This window comes from Armigeres subalbatus, chromosome 3 (genome assembly GCF_024139115.2).
Source record: "Armigeres subalbatus isolate Guangzhou_Male chromosome 3, GZ_Asu_2, whole genome shotgun sequence".
NCBI lineage: Eukaryota > Metazoa > Arthropoda > Insecta > Diptera > Culicidae > Armigeres > Armigeres subalbatus.
The window spans coordinates 160,322,851-160,342,564 of NC_085141.1; the positions used below are offsets into that span (position 1 = coordinate 160,322,851).

Genomic DNA, 19,714 nt, shown 5'->3' on the forward strand with positions numbered 1-19,714 from the left:
ATGTTAATGTAAATATTGCATTGCAAAAATGTTTCTAATTTATGTGCAGATTTCATTCAAATCATGGTAAAATATGGTAAAATATAACCCTGCAGGGTTATGGCCCCGGGTCGCATATGCTTTATTAAGTTCACTTTATCTTTTTTTATCTTCGAGCAAAAACGTTTGTTGAACTCTATCTAACTCAGAAAATACTTCATTGGAACACCCAGTACATTGAAATGTAGATACTTTTATGTACATCGTTAGATTTGTATGGAATTAGAACCAATTCCAGAATCCAGGTTGGCTTCACCTCTTTGAACTCAAACATCAGTGACCAACTAAGTGATTAATATCCTTATTCTAAATGCTTATTGAACTACAACATCAATCAAGCCGAAAACAGATTATGAAGATTATTATTTAAATGGTCTGTTATTCAGCTGTATTGACACCCTTGTACGTCGGAGTTTCATACCATCAATCAACATATTAGCGCTCCAAACGAAACATTTTATTACTGTGTTCGATAGATGATTGATGATTTGTTAACACCAAAGACGAATTGCTGACTTGATTTACTGTCATTATTAGAAAGCTTGCCTTTTCGGCGGCGGGGGAACGATTACAAGACATACATCCTGGGACCATTAACCAATTACGTAATGTTTTGGGGGAGTGGGAGGCGGTCTGTCAAAGCGTTACGGCCAATAATTTCTTTTGAAAATTTCCAAACAAAACCTTTCTAGATGGATGAGTGGTGGATAAATGTTGCCAATTTTAGCGTATAATAATTTGCCTATGAAACCCATGTCTTAGACCGCGATTAATTCCAAACCAAGGGCGAGCTATTGTTCACAATATAAAAATGGATAGGACCAGTGTTGTCAAGGAAGATTCAAGCTTACTTTTTGCCTTTCTCGTATACTAAGTATACGGTAAAGGCTATATGATCGCTCCAAAAACAAACTTTTTATAGAAGGCCCGGAGACCCATAGTGTTATATACCAATCGACTCAGTTCGACGAATCGAGGTGATGTCTGTGTGTGTGTGCGCAAAACCGCGTAAAAAATGTCACTCATTTTTCGGGCACTTATCCTCAATCGATTTGCTTGCAACAAGTTGCATTCTACGCAGAATCCTGTCCCATTGTTTCCTATTTGAAATTGGCCAGATCGAACTATGGGATCAGAAGTTATGGCCAAAATACAAATTCATACGAAACAATCGCGTAAAAAATGTCACTCATTTTTCGGGCACTTATCCTCAACCGATTTGCTCGCAACAAGTTGCATTCGACGCAAAATCCTGTCCCATTGTTTCCTATTTGAAATTGGTCAGATCGGACTATGGGATCAGAAGTTATGGCCAAAATACAAATTCATACGAAAAAATCGCGTAAGAAATGTCACTCATTTTTCGGGCACTTATCCTCAACCGATTTGCTCGCAACAAGTTGCATTCGACGCAGAATCCTGTCCCATTGTTTCCTATTTGAAATTGGCCAGATCGAACTATGGGATCAGAAGTTATGGCCAAAATACAAATTCATACGAAAAAATCGCGTAAAAAATGTCACTCATTTTTCGGGCACTTATCCTCAACCGATTTGCTCGCAACTAGTTGCATTCGACGCAGAACCCCGCTCCGTTGTTCCCTATTTGAAATTGGCCAGATCGAACTATGGGATCGAGAGTTATGGCCAAAATACAAATTCGTACGAACAAATCGCGTAAAAAACGCCCCTCACCTTCCGGGCACTTATCCTCTACCGATTTGCTCGCAACAAGTTGCATTCGACGCAGAATCCTGTCCCATTGTTTCCTATTCGAAATTGGTCAGATCGAACAATGGGATCAGTTATGGCCAAAATACAAATTCATACGAAAAAATCGCGTAAAATGTCACTCATTTTTCGGGCACTTATCCTCAACCGATTTGCTCGCAACAAGTTGCCTTCGATGCAAAATCCTGTCTTATTGTTTCCTATTTGAAATTGGCCAGATCGAACTATGGGATCAGAAGTTATGGCCAAAATACAAATTGATACGAAAAAATCGCGTAAAAAATGTCACTCATTTTTCGGGCACTTATCCTCAACCGATTTGCTCGCAACAAGTTGCATTCAACGCAAAATCCTGTCCCATTGTTTCCTATTTGAAATTGGCCAGATCGGACTATGGGATCAGAAGTTATGGCCAAAATACAAATTCATACGAAAAAATCGCGTAAAAAATGTCACTCATTTTTCGGAAACTAATTCTCAACCGATTTGCTCGCAACAAGTTGCATTCGATGCAGAATCCTGTCCCATTGTTTCCTATTTGAAATTGGCCAGATCGAACTATGGGATCGAAAGTTTTTTTTTTTTTTTATTCATTTCTTTATTTGGTAGGCACTCTGTGTTAGTTAACCGCTACTGTGCCGAGATCTACTGTGGTATTCTGCAGCCAGAATCCACACAGAATCTATTTTTAGATTTTTCCATTATTCATTGTTGTTATCGTTGCTGGTCCATCTCATCGTGAATCCATTGTGTCCGTTTTGTTCATGTCGTGTATCCAATGATCGTTGCCTTGTTCGGTTGCCATTTATCCGGGTAACGTTGGAGGAATGCCTTCGAGAAGAACAAGTTGTCAGTCGTCATCAGGCAGCCGTGTCGGTAAGGCGCGCACCCTAATACGTCACCGCATAGGCTGCGCATACGGCGACTGACGAGGGTTTTGGTGGAGGGGCTGGGAATGGATCAGAAGTTATGGCCAAAATACAAATTCATACGAAAAAATCGCGTAAAAAATGTCACTCATTTTCCGGGCACTTATCCTCAATCGATTTGCTCACAACAAGTTGCATTCGACGTAGAATCCTGTCCCGTTGTTTTCTATTTGAAATTGGCCAGATCGAACTATGGGATCAGAAGTTATGGCCAAAATACAAATTCATACGAAAAAATCGCGTAAAAAATGTCACTCATTTTTTCGGGCACTATATCCTCAACTCGCAGCAAGTTGCATTCGACGCAGAATCCTGTCCCATTGTTTCCTATTTGAAATTGGCCAGATCGGACTATGGGATCGAAAGTTATGGCCAAAATACAAATTCATACGAAAAAATCGCTAAACAATGTCACACATTTTTCGGGCACTTATCCTCAGCCGATTTGCTCACAACAAGTTGCATTCAACGCAGAATCCTGTCCCATTGTTTCCTATTTGAAATTGGCCAGATCGGACTATGGGATCGAAAATTATACCATTTTTTAATGAAAAAATCGCTAAAAAAAATGTCACTCATTTTTCAGGCACTTTTCCTCAACCGATTTGCTCGCATTTGCATTCGACGCAGAATGTCTCATATTTTCTTATTGAAAATTAGCCAGATCGGACTATGGGCTTAGATGTTATGGTCAAATTACTATTTATTGTGAAAAAGAGTTCAAAAAAGTCTAGCTCACTTTCTTAGCACTTATACTTCATCTATTCCCAAGCAACACAATTTCAACAAATCTGGTTGCAGTAACCATATTGTGACTGAATCCGGTCATATATAAGTTACTTGATTGATGTGCAATATGTGTGCTTCTTAGGTCGCTCGCAACAGATTGCATTCGACGCAGAATCTTGTCCCATTGTTTCTTATAGAAACTTGGCCGGATCGTACAATTGGGTCAAAAGTTATGGCGAAAATACTAATTTTAAAACTACTAAATAAAATGCCATTTTTTGTTCTTATGCTCATCCGATTTGTTTGCAACAAATTGCGTTTGGCGAGAATTTTTTTTATGCATATAAACAAATATGAAAAATAAGACCAATCCACATATTGGTGTTCTTTGAGATTTTTCCAAACCTTTTGAACGAACGAGAAAGGCACCATCACCGCTAGGTGGATTAATCTGGGTTTTTTTCAATACGGTTGCGTGGTAAGGAAACGATCTCAAAAGCAACGAAAGCTTCAAATTTGACGCATATCACTTTTTTTTTTCAAATAAAATTTGGCGCATTAGAGCAAAGTTGTATGTACTAAATTCTGATCTTTCAACTAAGCGAGCAAATATTTTTCTAAATGTAAGGACGTTTATGCTAGTTTATCGATTCGAAAAATCATTCGATTTTATTATGGTTCGAGCCTTTTTTTAATGATTCTATGTGCGGATTTGTTTCAAATTTATTTAAAGCCATCGTAACCGAGTGGTGGTTAAAAGAAGATTACAAAAAACAGCATCGTATTCTCGGAAATGTCAGAACATCCAAGACAAATGATTCTTGTCATATTGTGTTCAGGTTCTGATTAATGCTTGTTGCGAGGTGCGTTTGTCGGCAACAATTCAGCATTTCAATGTACAATCGTTTGAGCGAAACTGATTATTCCATCGGCAAATTAGAGCTCATTTGTGTAATCAATTTCCATTCTGCATTTTCAAGAACAGTGTGGTCCCAACGCACCGCCAATCTCGACTATTGCTGCCAGAGGCATAATGAAATACAAAAATATTTTTATTCTCCGCCTGTATCGGTAAAATAATCCACTCTCATACCCCTTCTCACCTCTATTGCTTAATTCAGCATAAAAGCGGCAACCAGCTTTATTCCACTACTTTATGCCGTATTGAAATAATTCGCTTTCCTGGTCCTCGATATTGTATCCCCAACGATGAAACCAGATTACTCCAAGTCAAGCGGGGATACAAATCGATAATCTATTTTTGGAGATATCCACAACGGAAAATGGAAGGGCACGTTTGAAAATTTATGTCCCCACCATCTCCAGGCTTCAGATCAGCGACGATGCAGCCCTTCCCTGTTCATTCAATTTCCGGATAATTGCTGTGAAAGCACCGCTTTACAATGGAAAAATTTCAAATTTCGAACAATCGGCAAGAACAAAAATTACCGCACCGAAAAGCTTGAAGTGGGTGGCAAACTTTTCTATTTTCCAGCTGCTGTGTCGTCTCACATGTACCAACTGCAGGCTTGGATCAGTTGCAGTAGCAGGCAAGTTCCCTTTTCGCTAGCAAGGCATATGTATACATAAAATTGACTCACGTGCTTTGTGTCCCATGCGGTATCCAGCGTGACAATGGGCATCGATCACTACACCAACTTTTCGTCAGCTGTGAGGGTTGAGTGAAAAATATGGCATGTAAGGCACATTAGATGCACACCACCAATCATGAAGCACGTTCTGGTAAATGACACCATTATTTAGCGACATAGGATATATTTTGATGTGTGATTAAAGAGCTACAACGGGTTAACCCCTAAAAATATATTACATATTGGATATTAAATATTGCTTTATATTGATTTAAAATCTTATTGGAACAAATTCATGAATGGTTCTGTCAAACCGCGGCTTTTTGGCAGCCTTGTGATACCTACTCATATAAAAGAACATGAAGCAATATTTACATCTATTAATGCATTTAATTGATAAAGAAAATCTTTAATAATTAGAACTGCTACACGTTGTTGTTTTGTGCGTACAATTAGGTGAAACAAATTAAAATTCAATTTTATTTCATATTGGATTAGATTCGGAGAGGACTTGAACCAGATTTGGATTAGTATTGAATTAGATTTGGATAAGATTGAGACTTGTATTGAAGCTCAATTGAATTTGCACTAAATTTGGATTTGGGTTGACCTGATTGAATTTAAAGGGGCCCTCCTTAGCCGTGCGGTAAGACGCGCGGCTACAAAGCATGACCATGCTGAGGGTGGCTGGGTTTGATTCCCGGTGCCGGTCTAGGCAATTTTCGGATGGGAAATTGTCTCGACTTCCCTGGGCATAAAAGTATCATCGTGTTAGCCTCATGATATACGAATAAAAAAATGGTAACTTGGCTTAGAAACCTCGCAGTTAATAACTGTGGAAGTGCTGAATGAACACTAAGCTGCGAGGCGGCTCTGTCCAATTGTGGGGATGTAATGCCAGTAAGCAAGAAGAAGAAGAATGATTGAATTTAGATCATATTTGGATTTGGATTTGGACTAAATCTGGAATACATTTGGATTGGTTTTTAAATTTTATTAAGAGGATTTGGATTAGGATGTGATTTGGATTTGGATTGGATTTGGATTGGATTTCGACTGGATTTAGATTGGATTTGGGTTGGATTTGGACTAGATTTGGATTGGATTTGGATTGGATTTGGATTTGGATTGGATTTGGATTGGATTGGATTTGGATTGGATTTGGATTGGATTTGGATTGGATTTGGTTTGGATTTGGATTGGATTTGGATTGGATTTGGATTGGATTTGGATTGGATTTGGATTGGATTTGGATTGGTTTGGATTTGGATTGGTTTGAAGTGGATTAGGATTGGATTTGGATTGATTTGGGTTGGACTTGGATTGATTTGGATTGGATTGATTTGATTGATTTGGATTGGTTTGGATTGGTTTAGATTGATTTTTATTGGATTTGATTGATTTCGATTGATTTGGATTGATTTGGATTGGAATTGGATTGAATTTGATTGGATTGGATTGAATGTGAATTGGATTTGAATTGGATTTGGATTGGATTTGGATTGGATTTGAATTTGATTTGGATTGGATTTGGATTGGATTTGGATTTGATTTGGATTGGATTTGGATTGGATTTGGATTGGATTTGGTTTGGATTTGGATTGGATTTGGATTGGATTTGAATTGGATTTGGATTGGATTTGGATTGGATTTAGATTGGATTTGGATTGAATTTGGATTGTATTTGGATTGGATTTGAAGTGGATTTGGATTGGATTTGGATTGGATTTGGATTGGATTTGAATTGGATTTGGATTGGATTTGGATTGGATTTGGTTTGGATCTGGATTGAATTTGGATTGGATCTGGATTGGATTTGGATTGGATTTGGATTGGATTTGGTTTGGATCTGGATTGAGTTTGGATTGGATCTGGATTGGATTTGGATTGGATTTGGATTGGATTTGGATTGGTTTGATTGGTTTGATTGATTGGATTGGATCGATTGGATTTGATTGGTTTGGATTGGTTTGGATTGATTTGACTGGATTTGGATTGATTTGGATTGATTTGATTGGTTTGGATTGGATTTGGATTGGATTTGGATTGGATTTGGATTTGATTTGGATTGGAATTGGATTTGATTTGGATTGGAATTGGATTGAATTTGGATTGGATTTGGATTGAATGTGAATTGGATTTGAATTGTATATGGATTGGATTTCGATTGGATTTGAATTGGATTTGGATTGGATTTGGATTGGATTTGGATTGAATTTTGATTGAATTTGGATTGGATTTGGATTGTATTTGGATTGGATTTGGATTGGATTTCGATTGGATTTCGATTGGATTTCGATTGGATTTTAATTGGATTTGGATTGGATTTGGATTGGAATTGGATTGGATTTGGATTGAATGTGAATTGGATTTGAATTGGATTTAAATTGGATTTGGATTGGATTTGGATTTTATTTTATTTGGATTTGATTTGGATTGGATTTGGATTGGATTTGGATTGTATATAGATTGGAATTAGATTTTAATTGGATTTAGATTGGATTTGGATTGGATTTGGATTGAATTTGGATTGGATTGGATTTGGATTTTAATTGGATTTAGATTGGATTTGGATTGGATTTGGATTGAATTTGGATTGGATTTGAATTGTATTTGGATTGGATTTGGATTGGATTTGAATTGGATTTGGATTAGATGTGGATTGGATTTGGATTTGGTTTGGATTTGGATTGTATTTGGATTGGATTTGGTTTGGATTTGGATTGGATTTGAATTAGATTTGGATTGGATTTGGATTGGATTTGGATTGGACTTGGATTGGATTTGGATTGATTTGGATTGATTTGGATTGATTTGGATTGGTTTGGATTGGTTGTATTGATTTGGATTGATTTGGGTTGATTTGGATTGATTTAGATTGGTTTAGATTGGTTTGGATTGATTTGGATTGGTTTGGATTGATTTGGCTTGGATTGATTGATTTGATTGGATTTGATTGATTTGGATTGATTTGGATTGATTTGGATTGATTTGGATTGGTTTGGATTGGATTTGATTGGTTTGATTGATTTGGATTGATTTGGATTGGTTTGGATTGGTTTGGATTGATTTGGATTTATTTGGATTGATTTGGATTGGATTTGATTGGTTTGGATTTGGATTGTATTTGCATTGGTTTGGTTTGGATTGATTTGCATTGAATTTGATTGGATTGGAATTGGATTGATTTGATTGGATTTGGATTGGATTTGATTGATTTGGATTGGATTTGGATTGATTTGGATTGATTTGATTGATTTGGATTGGTTTGGATTGATTTGGATTGGATTTGGATTGGATTTGGATTGGATTTGGATTGGATTTGGATTGAATTTTGATTTGTATTGGATTGGATTGGATTTGGATTGGATTTGGATTGGATTTGGATTGGATTTGGATTGGATTTGGATTGGATTTGGATTGGATTTGGATTGGATTTGGATTGGATTTGAATTGGATTAATTTGCTCAAATAAATTATCGCGTGCGGAAAGGGTGTCTATCGACAAGTTCTGGCTCTAAGTTGCTCATATGACACCAGCATTTAAGGTAGGAACTATCAAATCTGAACTTTCGCCTCGAATTCTATCATGAACATGTACGTCTATGTTTGGAAGATGATATTAGATTTCCCATTTCATTACTGTTGCCGTCTCCAAAGATTTCTTGACCTATTTGTTGAATGGTGTAATCGTAATAAACTGACAATCAGTATGTCAAAATATTTGGTAATGACTTTTCATCGCATGAGACAGCCAATCATCTTCAACTAACGGTGATACGCTACGCAGAACCGATAAAGTCATTGATCTCTGTGTTCTTTTGGACTCAAAACTGGATTTTCGTCTTCACTACACACCCATAATGTAAAAGGCCTATCGCCAATTAGGATTTATTTCCAAAATAGTGTGTGATGTCATAAATCCTCACTGTCTGAAATCACTCTTTTTCTCTCTAGTCAGATCTACACTTGAAAACGCATCAGTCATATGATGTCCCTATAAAGTAACCTTGATTTTTCGTCTAGAAAGAGTGCAGCAAAGATTTGTTCGGCTAGCTTTACGCAATTTTTCGTGGAATGATCCGGATAATTCACCCCATATACGAGTAGATGTTTGTTGTTGGATTTGGACACGTTGTAGCCTAGCAGGCTACATTCGTCGCGAAGCTCTTGAACGACGAAGTGGATTTCCCGGAATTTTTATCCAAATTGAATTTCCGAGTTCCTCAGCGATCGTTAAAGAATTCCTCTCTTCTGCAACCAAGGTACCATTGCATCACCTATAGATACCTCGAGTTTTTCTCTTTCTTGGTTAGAGTGTTTTTGGTATCAGAAGCAGATTACGAGTTTGAAAACTCATCCAATAAGTTTCCCAACAAAATCCGTAGAAGAAAATTCTGACTGTGGTATCGTTTGTATGTTAATTGTTCTTATTTTGCATTAGTCATTACAATGTGTTATTTTCGTTTTACCACTTAAGTTTATTCAAGTAGACAATTGTTGGATGAATTATAGGATAAATAATATTTTATTATATTAATTATAAAAAGGTTATAGTTTAATGTTTCATACGAAACATAACATTTAATATAACGTTTTTCGTTTAAATAAGTGTCTATTCTTATTATTTTTCAGGTACAAAATTGGAACCCACATCAGCGGAAAAAATGGTGAGAGCTTAATCGATAATTAATTCAATAAAGAACTGATTGATTGAAGACATCCAACTTGCGCTGTTGTATTGTGTGCGGCACGAGTGAATTCGTATTCCAGAAATGCGCGCGGACTGAAGGTGAATGATATCATTAACGTGACAAAAGCTCAATGTTTTATCTCAATTATTATTCTAACGGACGTGTTTGCCACAGCATATCATCACAATAATTCTTGCCTCATCATAAAAAGGAAAGTAGGGTGACATGTAGCAAAACATATGAAATCAATATTTTCCTTCACTACACAATCAAAAAGTGTTGATGGTCGAAAATGAGCAAATAGAAGAGAAAACATGTAATTCCTTATGTTCTTATTTCTTTTGATGGCGTAAAGAATACTGACGAGACCATCTGCCGGTACCCTAGCTACCTGATGGAAAAATAAATTCCACCCTATTACAATCATCATTATTAACGAAGTTAGTCATTTTTCTTCCATTCACATTGGAAGCAAAGGGAGAATGCCGGTCTTAATCCGCCGGTCAACTGTCTGTAACCAAAGCTGTCAAAACAATGTTGGCATAATTTGTCACTAGGACTTGCGTTGTCATCTGTGGTGTGTTTAATGCTAGATTTATTTGATGTACCAGGTTTATGAGCTTGATGTGATTTGCTGATCTGTGGGTTGCAGATTCGTGATTGGTTACAGTTAGGAATATGAACAAAAGCGTAGGATTGCCGGAAAGAGGATGTACAATGGTCGGACTTATTGCAAGATGTTGTACGCAGGCATCACTTTAATTAATCGAACTAAGTAGATTAATATATAACATCCTGAGTTGGAATTGGAGTGTTAAAATATTCTATTCTGTATGAGGCTGTCCACATGCCACGTGGACCGGTTTTGATTAGTACTCGATGCCCCTTCCCCAGCGTGGACAATTGCCCAACAATCAAATATTTTTATATTTTTTTTTATTTCATGTTATTATTTTATAAGTTTTTTATAATTAAAGGACGTAAGATAAGATATACAAGAATCTAACTATCATTAACAAGATTAGACGTATCCTGCTATTCATTCATCAATGTAATGATTGAGCTTCTTGCTGATAGACCTGTGCGCCGAAGTATTTGTGAACGGCGGCGGCGTAAGGCCATTTTTACACCGGCGGCGGCGGCGTCACGCCGCAAGCAATGTTCGGCGGCGGCGGCGGCGGCGCGATTCGGCGTGAAGAATTTTTAGTTGAGAAAAAAAGTTTCACGCAGCAAGCCATATGATGCTTTTTATTATGTTTTGTACAATTACTAGCTACACTGCCGTAATCTGGAAAAGTGGCGTAACAGCCATTTTACAACATGCATGTTTTTCATTTTTCTGTTAAAGAGCTCGATGAGTAGTACTCTTTAACACCATTTTTGGAAAATGGCGTATACGTCACTTTTTCAGATTACGACAGTACAGTCAGACTGATGAAGTGAACATCCTAATAGGTGTAGCTTGTTTGTACAGCAAAAGTTTGTACAATTACTAGCTACACTGCCGTAATGTCCACAGCAAAAGTTTAAATCAAATCCTCCACTAGCATATTGCCGCATAACAGCACATAAGTTTATTGGAAAGTAATTTGAATACAAATCCAGAAATTCGTTTGGAAATTCCTTAAGATATTCCTCAGAAAATTCGAAAATGAATTTCCCTAATGAATTCCTTCAGAACTTCCTCTAAGAATTCCCTTAAAAATTTATTTGGGTTTTTCTTCGGAAATTCGTTTCGAAATTTCTTCAAAAGTTCCTTCAGGAATTTCCTTAGAAATTACTTTACGGAGTATTTTGGGAATTTCTTTAGAAATTCATTCGAAAACTTTTTTAGAAGTTCCCTTGAAAATTCCTTTAAGAATTCCTTAGAAAATTTCCATGGAAAATCTTTCAAGAGGAATACCTACGGACACTGTTTTAGGAATACATTCGGAAATCCCTTTTGGAAAAACCCTTTGGAATTTGATTTAGGATTTTTTTTAGAAATTCCTTCAGGAATTTGTTTTTGGAATTTCTAATAAAAATTCTTCCAGTAATTCCTCAACAATTTCTTTTAAAATTCTAGGAAGATATTTTTGGTATTCTCTCGAAATTTCCCTCTGGAATTTATTTAGAACTTTCTCCAGGAATTCTTTCCAAATTTCCTATAGGAATTCCTTCGGACAATCCTCCTGAGTTTCCTTTGGCAACTTTTCCAGATATTTTTGTAGATCTCCGAAAATTTCTTTTAAAATTCCTTTAAGAATTTGTTCGGGAATCTCTTCTGAAATTCTTTTGGAAAATCTTCGGAAATTTTGTTTGTAAATTCATTCATATTTTTTTAAATCGTTGTTTACGTGTTTTTTTTTAAATTGAAAAAAGTTTAACACACAAATTCCCTCGGGAGTTTCTTCGAAAATTCCTTTAAAAATTCCTCCATATTATGATTCGTTCCGGAGTTATTCCTGCAGAAACTTTGTATAGTTTACTGAAGGATTTTTTTAAATACTTCCTGGAGGAAGTTCCAAAGAAGTCTCTGTAAAATAAATAGAAGGCCTTCCCGGAAGGTTTTCTGAAGGAATCCTTGGAGGATTGTCCAAATTAATTCCTGTGGATTTTCTAAAGAGATTTTTGAAGAAATTCCTGGAGGAACTTCGACTCTATTCTCGAAGGAATAACCAAACGAGAACCTGAAAAGATTTTCGAACAGAATTTTAAATAAAGGATTTTTTAGTGGATGTCCCAAACAAATAGCTATTGGAACTTAAATAGAAATTCCTATAATACTCTAAGAATTTCTTCGAAAATCTGGACAGTAGTGAAACAAACTCAGTTTGACTCTAGAAACAAGACTACATGCCAAGAAAAACTCCCAAAATATCGAGATTGCGGATATTTAAGAATTCCTTGGGAATTTACTGCAGGAGTTCCTTCGAAAATTTCTACAGATTTTTTTCGTAAACACCTTAAATAATTCCCTAGAAAATATATTCAGGAATTAATTCGGTAAGACATCAAGAAACTCATTCTAATATACCTTCAAAAATTCTGTTAGGAATTCCATAGGGAATTTCTCTAGGAATTCCTTCAAGAAACGTCCACAAATGAAACCAACTTTTTCTTTGAAATTTCCCTTAGGGATTGCTTCGGAACTTCTTAGGACCTTAAGAATTATCTTAAGGAACTTAAAGAACCCATGTAGATGGGTACACTTCTCCACAGTTGTAATGGACGCACCTTCCTCAAAGAAGCCAGCCCTCGAAAAGCTCAAAAGGATTGCGAATCTATTTATTAGTCTGTTTGATTACACTGTTGAAAGGAGATCCCGATGGCTTCGCGTAAGTGTCTCTGCTTACGGGTATGCCGCCTCCGTTTTTTGCCGTTCATACAGCAGTGCATTGAAAGCAGAATTGTATATGAATCATTTGTTTGAGAAACTGCATAAGTCCATTTTACACAATTTCGAGAAAACAACAAAAAACTGTTTTTGAACAAGTTGGCACCGAATCTTTCAATTTCTTCGATACAGATAGTTTTTGGCAATACTCAACACCCTGGGGCACTTCTAGTGCAAAAACTGAAAGCAGTACTCCATAATTGCTCTTCAAAGTGCGTGGACATACATATGTAGTTTCTCAAACAAATGAAAACAATCATACATTCCTGGACAAACCATTTTTTTCGTATTTTTTGCCAGAATAGAAGACACCCAGAAATCGCCCTCCCCTGTTTTCGCTCACCTATTTTAAAATCTTAATTTCTCGACAACTAGTTGTTGAAAACAGATAAAGATCAGGTTTTTTCATGATTGATTGATGCTTGTATGGAAAAACCTTAACTAGTTTACGAGAAATGAAGATTTTAAAATGGGTGGGCGAAAACTAGGGGAGAGTGATTTCTGGGTGTCTTACCCTACGTATTTTTGGACGAGGATTCAGAATATATAAAAATCTCATTTTGGCCAAAATGTCACATATGTAGTTTCTAAAACAAATGGTTCATTTAAATTCAATTGTAATTTTGGGTGGAGCCAAGGGTAACCAATTCTAAACTTTCCGTGATATCAAAAAAAAAACCTAACAAATACTAGCGAAAACTACGCCGTTTCTTTGGTGAATTGTTTACAGAGCCGTGATTGCGAAAGCCGAACAATTGAATCTTTTGCTTTAGAAGCAACATAAGTCCTTCTATCCATACTTCAAGAAAACTGTTTCAAACAAATTAATACCGAAACTTTCGATGCAGATGACAATGCTATAGACAAAATCAAAGCCCAGGGACACTTGCAGTTCAGAAGCTGCAACAAATACCCTGAAATTTCACTTCAGAGTGCATGGACATGTTTAGTTCTCAAACAAATTAGATTTTTTGTAGAAAGTTTATTTAAGTTAACGAAAGTTATTGTATCGTGTTTTTATTGTCAGAGAACGTATTTTTGAATGAGAATTTAGGTTGTACAAAAGCACATTTTATCCGAAAATGTTACATATGCACTTCCTCAAACAAACGATACACATCCCATAGCAACCTATATAACAACTGCTACTTCGGTTCAAAAACATCATCGATACTAGGAATACTACGAAATATTATTGCGGGCAATGAGTAAAACTATCCTAAAGTTTAGAGTTGGTTGCCCCTTGGGTGGAGCCGCATGCAGAGCAAGACTCAAGCCAGAATGATGGATAACTGTACATATACACATACTTTTAAAAAATTCCTTCGGAAATTGTTTTAACAATTCCTCTGAAACTTTTCCAGATATTCCATAAAACATTCCATTCCCTCGGTAATTCTTCTAGTAATTCTTTCGGAATTTTCTCCACCATTTCCTTCCAAAATTCTAGAATAAATTTTAAGATATCAGATATAATTGCCAAAGGAATTACCGATATTCTTAAATTCCTTCAAGATTTTTTTTTGAACATTCCTCCTGAATTTTCTCCAGGGCTTCCTCCAGAAAATCCTCCAAAAATTACTACGAAGATGGATCCAGAAATTCCTCAAGGCTCCAAGCAATTTCTCTCTCTATCCCTCGTGCTTCGCGTAAGCGTCTGTACTCTGTAATTTTCTCCGCCATTTGCTTCCAAAATTCTAGGATGAGATTTCGGATATCTCCGTATGAATTCCTAGAGCAATTTCCAAGAGAACTCCTCAAGAAATTCCCGACATTCTTAAATTTCTTCAAGAATTTTGTTGGACATTCCTCCAAGAATTCCTTCAGAGTTTTCTCCAGGGATTCCATCAGAAAATCATTCAGAAATTACTACGGGAATAAATCCAAAAATTCCTCAAAACTCTAAGAATTTTCTTCAATTATTCCTTCAGAACTTCCTCCAGGATGTCATTTGGACATTATTTCAGGAAAACCAAGAAATTTCTTTGAGTATTTTTTTATCAAAATAAATGAAACCTGTTTTTTTTTCAGAGCGATTCTAGCAATTTAAGTACAAAGAGGAGTGAAGGATATGTTCATTTTGATGAATCACGTGTCCTATCGTGCTCCAGCTCCAGAAGCCAAGTTACCATTTTTGTATTCGCATGTCACGAGGCAATCACATTGATACTCCATGCTCAGAGAAGTTTAAAAAATCCTACCAGACTGGGAATCTAAATCCAACTTTCATAGTGTTGACTTGTAACTAGCCGCGAATATAAGCACTAAATCAATTAAGATATTCAAACCTTTAAAAAGATGATGAACCACCCAATCCGACCAGAATGAGGTTATTCCACATAAAGTTACATATGAGATTAGAAGTTCATCACTACGCTCGTTGATTTGTAGGTCTGTTGCCAAGAAGTTCTTGAATGACCTCGCATTTAACACGCCAATGCTGGTAAAAGTAACAGAGATAAAAACAAATCTGCTAAAGATATAACAGCTATTTAATTAACCCTTTCCCGCCCACGACTTTTTTCAAAGATTTCAATAGGAAGGAATCATCTTTGAGAAAAATGCTAGAACAAAAGTTATTTGGCATAGCCAAAATTAGTGGAAAACAAAAAAAGCTTTTGATTGTAAATCAATAGTTAATTGATTGTTTTCAATAGTTTCACTATTTGTACTCAAAATTGATTATATTTCCGGTCTAATGGATCCATAAAGATGTGTTCAATATTCCTTTTTGTTGTTGAAACAATTCGATGAAGGTTAGAAGGTGCAAAATTTGATGGTGCACCACAGACACCATGGGCGGGAGAGGGTTAATGCCTGATAGGTTGCCTTGGTTCGGTAGATGCAAACACACTATATACTGTGATTTTTGTGTTGGCCAATCATCGGCGTGAAATACGAAATTCGGCGGCGTGGAGCCAATCGGCGTATGGCGCGCCGCCGACACCTTCACCGGCGTCGGCGTACGTCAATAAGTGTCGGCGGCGGCGGCGTGGCGCGGCGGCGCACAGGTCTACTTGCTGAAGCAAAGTAAAGAATTATCCTTAAAATACTTGAAAGATGGCTGCAGCTTCAGGACTCATAACAATTTGCTTAGTACATATTCCCCATGGTATCGATACTTTCAAACGTGATTGTCAAAGTTTTAATTGTTCTCTTATGGCACATAAACTCTGACTTCATAAAGTTTACTCGCCCTACCATTTGTTCTTCCGAGTCAAATTAATACCTAGCAAACAAAAATCTTTACTGCCACCAGAGCTTAACAAACGAACAGGAACTACTAAGTGAATGATCCGGACAAAAAAGTCATGAAAATCGAATTAAAACGTTCAGAAGCTTGCGAATGCCATGTAGACTATCAGGTCCTCTAGTTGAAGTAGAAGGGTAAATATACACTCATCCCATTCTTTCAATGCTCAAAGCTGAAACACTCGACTCAAGCGCTCTGAATTTGATATCCTACGAGCTTAATTTTAGAAGCTTCCGTTCGTTTTACGACTTTACTTCCCCGTAGCTACCATCCTGGCCCACCCCTTCGATAAAGTGGAAAGTGAAACGCTCGAGTCAGGATGTCCAGGTTGGAAGTGCTTGTAATTAAATTAGCATACATTTCATATCTACCCCTCGAGAGTGACAGCGATAGTCAGGCTGTCCAAGTCAGACAACAAATCAGCCAAAAGTTCTGTGTAGTTAATTTTATCTTATTTACATTCCAACACATTTTAATAGGATACCAACTGGGATGTTGATAACTTTTGCTCACGCACACCCGATCTGCGATATGGCTTTGGCATGCTAATTGACCTTAATATGTATGCGGATTTTTGAATACCCCTCGCCCTCATATTTGGCATGAAAATGCTTTGTTAAATTATCTTTTCAGACGTCGCAAGATCTGTAATGCGCTCAGCTATTTAGAAAAAATATTGTTGTGGAAAAAATAATATCCAAAGCTCTCAGATGTACGTCTTTCGAGCTTCTCCATATAATTCAGTAACAATATAACATTCACTCCAACATCTGTATAAACATCAATCGTCAATATTCCATCCTGAATTGGATTTGCGAGCACAAACACCAGTTGGAAAAATGTAAAACTCGCGTAATACAATCCCGGAAGCCCATGATTATGTTTGAATTTTGTTCGTTTATGGTATTACCCACGTACCAGGCTACCACATTGCTATCGCGTTTTATGCTTATCATTTAAGCGGCGATGTATAAAAATTTTCCGATCGTATCGCTTCAACCATAATACGGAGTTGTAGATAGGTATATCCTAAGTCTCGAAGAAGCAAATCTCTTCCGCCACATCTTGTGTAGCATCCATCGTTGGCATGCCGGTGGTTACACGGATGGGTATTCATGTAATGTAGATGGATAAATTATAATTTTACGAAAACATTGACTATTCATATTATTAATAAGGGAAAATATCTTTTGAGGCCGATCTGCGATTTAGGCGTAACTTATTTTGTAAACAAAGATTGTTCTACGGGTTCCTTAGAATGCAAGCCTTATTTATTTATTTGATTTGATTATCATCTACAGGCTACTTTGTTTTAATGATGTATCCTAAAACTAATTTTAACAGAAATATAACGATATCATTCTTATAGGACAATACCAAACAATGCATAACAAACCACAAACCACAATACAAATTTTACAAAACGACAAGTAATAAAAAATCATATTTGTACTATTCACTAAATCATATAACAACGATTTATTAGGCGGATACCAGGGTTTACTACGACGACAGATGAAGTCTCGGTGTTTAATTGATTGTGGCCATGCAGAACCATTCATTGCGGCGGATCTTAATTTTTCGTCGAGCAGTACCTTGGAGGAAATGTACTCCATTTCTTCGCAAGACTTCCACTTTGGAACGAGCTTGGTAACATTTACGACATCATAATTGGAGATACCAAGGGACTGCGATACCAATATACCGATATCATATTCCGTTACGCGATTGTCAAAGTTCGACAGAAGCAGTGAAAACGATTGTTGATTAACCAATGAGATTATTATTCAAAACTAATAATCTCAATCCTCAATGATAGAGGAAAGCTTTAACTGTATGGTGCATACCGTGAAATGTTTGCTTTAGCAGGAATTCGCCTTCCAAAGTTTGTTTTCAAAATAAGTTACGCTCGAATCGCAAATCGAACGCCATCTGTTTTTTCAAACTTATTGAATTCCTTATCAGTGATCAAGCCAACATTGTCAAAGCATAATTTTTAATCAGGGGCTCTCTTTATTGGCACTACATCCTCCACTGGGACATTGCCGCTTCACAGTTCATTAAGCACTTCCACGGTTATTAACTGTGAGGTTTCTAAGTCAAGTTACCACTTTTGTATTCGTATATCACATAATTTTATGCCCAGGGAAGTAGAGTCAATTTCCAAACCGAAAGTTGCCTAGACCGTTGCCGGGAATCGAAGCCACCCAGTCATCTAAACAACTTGAAGTCAACTCACTTTAATATGAAAATAATAAGTGTTACCAAGGGTAAAAATTGCTAAGTTGAAGTACCTTTTCCAATCACTAACAGCAACAAAACCAAAATCTGAAACTTTGGACAAAATTCACATCACTGTTATTGACGCCATCCATGCGAGTAAGTTTTTGCAACCTCTCCCCCGACGAACGCCTGTAATTTGCTGCTGACGGCATATTTTTGCCGTTGCCAAGGGTTTATGATTTGCACTTTGGAGAAAATTTGTCTCGGCTCAACATTCTCTTCCACAAAATGGTGGTTCTGAAAAGAACGGATTTATTTTCAATACAAACAAACGTTTCTCAAACAAACGAAAAAAATTTCATACATTCCTGAACAAAAATTTTTTTTCGTGTTTTTTGCCAGAATACGTATTTTTGGACGAGGATTCAGAATATATAAAAATCTCATTTTGGCCAAAAATGTTACATATGCAGTTTCTCAAACAAACGGTTCAGTTATGTTAGATTATGCCAAATTGCTTCCTATTTTTATACGTTCAAAATGTGTCGTTGGTTGATGATTGGCTGCTGAATATATATTTGGCGCTGTATGCATAAAACACGCTGATAAATTTTCACTCAATATGGACTTGGGAAAAGTTTTTGTTAGAATTTTTTTTTCTTTAAATATGTCATAGGAACGTTATTCCCAGAAAAGTTAGATAATTGAAATACCTATTTGCAGAAAAAATTTCATCGATTTCTGAGATGAGGTTTTTTTGTAACATCGATTTTAATTTTTAAAACTATTTTTTTTCAGTGTCGACATCGGTTTTTTATTATTTGGATATTTTTCCAAAAAACTTCAGGGAATTTCACGACAGTCCGCCATACAACACTTTTTTGTAGGTCTTGTCATTCTAGAGCTACATCGATTTAAAAAAAATCAATGAAAAAAAAATTAGGCCCTCATTAAATGTTACTCTTGACAATTTTTGAAAAACTAAGTATGCAGAGTGGCTTAGAAATTTCATATCTGTATGCCCACCAAGTTTCATTTGATTCTGAGATGATGCTGTCAGCCCCATAGAAGGGTTTCCAACCCAATAACATCCTAGACCGGACCTAGAATCAAACTCGTCATCTCCGGATTGGCAATCCTACTCCTTGA

At 36.6% G+C, this 19,714-nt stretch overlaps 1 protein-coding gene across 3 annotated transcripts in view; it reads left to right on the top strand.

Annotated features, from left to right (window-relative positions):
- LOC134220856 (calcium/calmodulin-dependent protein kinase kinase 1-like) overlaps window positions 1–19,714 on the top strand; it is a 439,381-nt gene that overhangs the window by 133,010 nt on the left and 286,657 nt on the right. Inside the window, exon 3 of one of the 3 annotated variants that reach the window (XM_062700014.1) lies at window positions 9,655–9,689. The exons of the other annotated variants lie outside the window; for them this stretch is intronic. The gene's annotated coding sequence lies outside the window, so the exon portion shown is untranslated. The remainder of the gene's footprint in view (window positions 1–9,654; window positions 9,690–19,714) is intronic. 3 annotated transcript variants of the gene reach the window in all.